General features: G+C 41.3%; 1 protein-coding gene across 1 annotated transcript in view; it reads left to right on the top strand.

The window, feature by feature from the left end:
- Positions 1–204: 204 nt before the first annotated feature.
- The window catches only part of CHRM3 (cholinergic receptor muscarinic 3), a 501,690-nt gene continuing 495,894 nt past the window's right edge, over positions 205–6,000 (top strand). The window contains exon 1 of the mRNA XM_067535845.1: positions 205–348. The gene's annotated coding sequence lies outside the window, so the exon portion shown is untranslated. The remainder of the gene's footprint in view (positions 349–6,000) is intronic.

The following is a 6,000-nucleotide window of genomic DNA, read 5'->3' as shown; positions in this document are numbered from 1 at the left end:
GTTAAGCCTTGTGTTTGGACGTTTGCTCTACACACACACTGAGAAAGAGTTCGTAGGGGCCTGAGAGACCAATTAACCTGCCTGTTCTTAGCTGCAGACGGTGGGCCAGGCTCTAATTACAAATACATTCCAGCTGAGGGAAATCAGGGCTTGTTTCCATAAAGAGCTGAGTGAAGCCAAGGGAACGTTTCCTCACTGAGAAATAACCTGAAGGAAGGCTAAGAAGGGGAGAAAAGTATATAGGCTTCTTCAGTAACTAGCTAGAGCCTGCCCAAACCTCTGAGTAAAAGGAGGAGGGAGCCCACTCCTGGACTTTGGGGTGGCATAGGATATCCTGAAACACCAGAGGTATGCCTATGATGAGATGGCTGTTAGTTGAGCCTAGCTGGGCTGATGGCTTGATTTTTATATTTCTATATAGATGCACACTACTATAGGATTGGTAAAAAGCCAATAGGCCTGAAGAGGTAGGACTCTGTAAAGTAGCCTGGAGGACTAGGATGCTTCTACGGCCAGAGTAGGCCTAAGGGTACTAGGGAGGAAATTGAGGTCAGAGTGTTGTAATGCCACATCCAGCAACTTTGCCACAAACCCTATGTAAAATAGGGACCAATTGTAAAACCCAAATTGAAATCTAAGCTTCACCAAAATTTTAGCTTGTTGAGGCCTGTGCCTTTGGTTCAGATCCCTCTCACTCATAGTAATTTTACAAGTCCATCTTAGCAAAGTTGGTAAAGCATAGGGACTGAAAATCAGGATGTTAACCAATCCATGTATGACAGAACAATTTAGATTCAAATGTGAAAAGAGATACTCAAGTGGAAATGTAGTATGCTCAGGAGAACCAGAGCTTTTGCACTCATTGCTTTAATTACACTGAGGTTAATTTACTGGTGACGGACTAACTCTACTTTTATCAGTCAACTTTTCTCATATGGAAGCAAACAGATATTAACTCAGTCACACCTTGAAAAATTTTAATCTGTAGTTCAAAGTGTATATGGAAAGCTTAAACTTTTGTTTTTAATGTGATATATGCTGTTTATAGAGAAGAGATTCTAGCCTTTGTAATTGAACATACAGTGAAATTAAAAGTAAATGTGAAGACGTACTAAATGCGTAACATGTGATGAATTATAAAATCAATGTAGACCTGTATGGATTCTGAAGACATTTAGTATTCTGCAGGGAGGATCATAGCTTGCTTTACTAATGCAAGTTTCAGATGCTTGGAAAATGTGACATGTTTAGTCTTCAGTCCTTGTGTGTGTTTTCCACTTGTTGTGTAGGGAAGCCCTAGTTAGCAGATGGCCCTGCGTATCACCTTTCTTCTGTCTAATTAAATATCCTTGCTAACATTCTATAATAATTAAGATCACAGAAGCTAAGTGAAAATCTTGCATTTTTTTACAAGAAAAGAAAACCAGTAGCTTCCATCTCAGGGATCATTTGCTTTGATGGTTTTCCTTCTTAAATGACTACTGGTGACTTTCCCAAATGTTCAAAATTTCTGTTCAGTTTGAATGATCACTTAATTCTTATCCACATATTTTCCCATATTTTCTCTGCAAACTTTACATCACAACCCTGGAGATCCCCCTCTTCCTGCACAGGATCTTCCAATAACATTTCAGAATCCCTCTGTTTCTCTAGAATCATACAACACCACAATACTTGCTTCCTGTTGGCAGCTCACAAGACCCTCTTATGCAAAATCTGAATTTAGTGGCAAGCAAAGGGTCTGCCAGACTTTCTGGGCCTTTTAATGGGAAGGGGTAAAAATTCCATGCTTATAGAAGGGAGCTGGTAGGGTACAATGTCTTTGGTGAGAATCAAGGAAGAATCCTTATCTGAACCTGAAAAATGTACAGTTTCAGCTTGTGGAATGGGCAAAAGGCCAGGGACAGTCATTTTACAGCTTATCTAACATTTGTCTCTAAAACAACTCATTTGAATTCAGTGCTAAATCAAGCTCCATAATGCTATTTTAGCCTTGTAACACAAAACAAACATGTACATTTAAGATTAAGAATTACCTTTTGGTAGTGCTCATAAAATATTATGTCCAGATCTCACTAGCAAATTTTGCCAGACGTGGCAACTGATCATTATATGGACTAAATTCAAGTGCTTCTGCTTGTGGACATATAACTTCCCATATTTCAGTTTTTTTTTAAAATAGCTTTTAAATGAGCCACTTCAAGGACAAGAGAGAGGATATAAAAGTCTCTATTCCGCAACCTTTCTTCATGGTCAATATATACCTTCAGCTGTAGGAAAAAATATCTTATGACAGCAAGGATATTGTGACTGTGAGGATCTAAAGCAGCAGGACACCTTTATACTTATACTGGCTACTGGTGTCAGGGCTTTGAGCCATAGCAGCGTAGCATTAAGGCAGGTGGTGACAGAACCCCTTACTCATCTGGGGGATCCCCAAAAGTCAAAGATAACATCCATATCTTCAGTACCAATGGCTGTAGGAACCAGGACCTGTCTAATTCGTCCATAATAGGAGTGTAAATATTTTACAAAAGAAGCAGTGAACGCATTTCACATCGGGAATTCATTCCAACTTCATTAGAGGTTTTGACATTGAGCTCCAAGCACAAATCTTCTTTGAGATCAGGAAACCTTTAGGGTAGCAGATATGTATGTAAACAGCAAATCTGTTTATAGTGTCTAGCACAGTGGGCCCCCAGTCCTGCTCTGGGCTCAAACAGCATTATAGATATTAATAATTGAGTCCTAGTAGCATAGCTCCCAAGATTTCTGTCCCCAGAATATGGGCCCAAACTGCTAAATTCCAGATCTGGATTTCAATCCTCCTCCAGAGTCTGGTCTGGAACCACTGGTTTGGTTCATCCCGTTGTAGGGATAAAATCCCATTGTAAAACTTGGATCTGGAATCAGATTCAAAACGCTCCACAAAGTTCAGCTGCAGGGATTTTGATCAGGCCCGTGTCTTGTTGACAAGCAACCTAATCATTAGGGTTGAAGTTGGGGGAGAAGAATGCGAGGGAGGGAGAGAGGGGAAAATAGGCTTTAGTTAGTCTTTCTCCTAACGTTTTTCTCCTCGTGTCCAAGACAAGGATTCTTGTGTATCTCTCCCTATAAATTGTCTACCAATAGAAAATCATGTTTCATATGTTTGCAGTCTTTACTAGCTGTCTTACAGCATATGCAGCTAATGTTGATGAATCACGCTCAAGTTTTTTTATTCACTTCTGATTTCTCTTCCTTAAATTCTTTTCAAATAGGTTTCTCCATAAAGGGGGAGATAGATGCCTAACTCCCCTTCGTGCCTTTGAAAATCTCCCACAAGATCTCAATGATGAAGTCATTTGGTGGCATTAAACTGTGTCATACTGATGATTTCAGGTTCCTCACCATTAATTCCTTATCTATGCCAGGTCCCTAGCAGAAAGGTTGGTCCTGCAGTTAAGGCACTGGACTGGCATTGGATTTCCTGAGTCCAATTCTTAACACTAATACAAATTTCTGGTAGGATCTATAGTAAGTTACCTAATTTCTCTGTCTCTCAATTCCCCCCTCTGTAAGATCAGGTTAATAATGCTTCCTTTGTCTGCCCTTTAAGTTGCTTCTGTCTGTTTGTGATGCATCTAGCACAATGGGGTCCTGATCCTGACCTTGGCTTCTAAGCACTACTGTAATACACAAAGACTAGGATTTTAAGGAGGTGGGGAATTAGGCACCCAATTTTCATTGCATTTCAATAAGATCTGTGCATCTGATTCTTGGCTCTGAAAATCTCAACCATAATTAATAATTCCTACCTATACTATTGGCCATTATTAAGTCATTAATACTAGGTCCCCTGAAACCAGGGGCATGCACAAGGGGGGGCCAGCAGGGTCATGCCCTCCCACCCCCCAAATCTGTGAGTCCCTGCAACCTGGGGAGGGAGGAAGCTGCTGGGCGGCTGGCTCCCAGCTGAGCTCCTCCTTCCCCCATGCCTACAGCTGCAGCCTGCTGCTGGAATCCCATGCATTGCCTCTGCCTCCACCCCCTAACTCACCTCAGCAGGTGGTCTGCAGCACTGAGACTCAGGAGCAGCAGCTGTAAAGGGCGGGGGAGGAGGAGCTCAACCGGCAGCCAGCTGCCCTACTGCTTCCTCCCTCCCCGTACTACAGAGACACATAGAGTGTGATGCTAGGGGGAGCTACTGCTGGGTATCCCTACCAGAGGTGTCCTGAGAAATCTGGGGAAGGGTGGGGGTGTCATGTGAACCTTTCATTTGTGTGTTTATCGTGCCCCTCAAGTTTAAATTCCTGCATATGCCCCTGCCTGACACTCAGAATGGGTAACCATTACACTAATAAAGGGTGCTGTCCTCCATGCCCACTGTGAACAATATACAGGTAGGTATGCTCTGATTCCCCAGGATTATTGTATCACATTTCTAAAGCTCAGCCCGCCTGAAAGCAGCAGGTTCTCACCCACTGGCTTGATGGTTGATATTTTGTGTGGCTTTACCATAGTTTCAGGGGTTTTTTTAAACTGATAAGGGGATATGGGGTGCTGCAGCACAATAGCACCAGCAATGCAGAACGGGAATGCAATGTTTTAAAATGTTAAAGCCAATTCTCTTTTATAATGCAGTCAGTGAACGTCCTTGGGGTGCGGAACATAGACTAGTCTTTCTTTCTTTAGTTAACAACTCATCCTTTATCTTTCTGTGTACACATATAAAGAGACACTATGTTCAGCCAGCCAGCCATGCAATCTCAGGACTAAAACACATGAACTCTGGCTACAGAAACACGGGCCTCAAGAGTACACTGAGCAAAAGAAACAATTCCATTAGTGCTCTGTCAGGGCAGCTTAGCCCAGTGAAATCAAGGCACTCAAGATCTAAGCCTGGTTATGTAAACTAGTCTTTTTTATTGTGGGCCTGACCTCACTTTCATCTGGCTGATGATGCCATCCCGTCTGTTCTATTTATCTGCTCCTCCCAGAGTGTCTGAGTTTTCCCAAGACCACCTTATACATAGCCAGCCCTGTCAGTTGGAATAAACTAAACCTTACCCTTTTGTCTTTTGGATCCATCCATAAGAGTCTCCTTTTCTACTATGGCCACAAGAAGTGAATTAATGACAGTTCTATAGTTAAAAAAAAACACTTTATTTGAGCCATCAAGATGTGTAAATGCCTTAATACAGATCATAATCCCACTAGCCTTATAATATCACATCGTATGTAAATTTAAACTGTAGCCTCTTTGGGGCAAGGATCGTTTATTTTTTTCCTCTTAGAGTTTAATATAGCTTTGAGTTGTTTGAAAATAATTACCAAAAAAAAAAAAAAAAAAAAAGCACAGAAGATACTGAATGCTTGCACGTCACACTGAAATCCATCTGAATTACATGGCACTCAGCATCTCTCAGCACTGACCCCTTGGTAAAGGAATGAATGCACCAGTCTAACATGCTCCAATATTAATAAATGATAATTCTTAACACTGATCTAGTGCCTTTCATCTGGAGACCTTTGTGCTTTAAAAAAGTATAGAGTAAACAATGTTACCTCTGTCTTACAAGTGGGAAAACTGAGGCATAGAAGGGTAAAATGACTTGTTCAAGAGCACACAGCAGGCTCAGGCAGAGCTGAGACTAGAACTCAGGGCTCCTAGACTAGTCTCTGATTCACAAGTTGCTTAAGCATGTTCCTTGTTTTCAGCATGAATAGTCCTATTGAAGTCAGTCGAGCTATTCATGTGTTTGAGTACTATGCTGAATTGGGACACCAGTGCTCTTTCCACTGAACTATGCAGCTCCTAGTGGGCAATAGTCCAAATACAGACAAATCGTGTGTGTGTGTGTGAGGGAAGGTACATTGTTGAGATACTGTTATTAGTCATTCCTTTCTAAACGTTCATTTGAAATCTTTTGTTTGAAGGTGCTCACAGGAAATTCTCATTTCAAATAAACATTTTGTTTTGTTTGTTTTAAAAAAAACAGAAACAATTTCAAAATTTTG

This window comes from Emydura macquarii, unplaced genomic scaffold (assembly GCF_026122565.2).
Source record: "Emydura macquarii macquarii isolate MOO-44397 ecotype Brisbane River unplaced genomic scaffold, CSIRO-AGI_Emac_v2 contig_3517, whole genome shotgun sequence".
In the NCBI taxonomy this organism is placed as follows: domain Eukaryota; kingdom Metazoa; phylum Chordata; order Testudines; family Chelidae; genus Emydura; species Emydura macquarii.
This window is presented reverse-complemented; position numbering and strand designations above follow the sequence as displayed.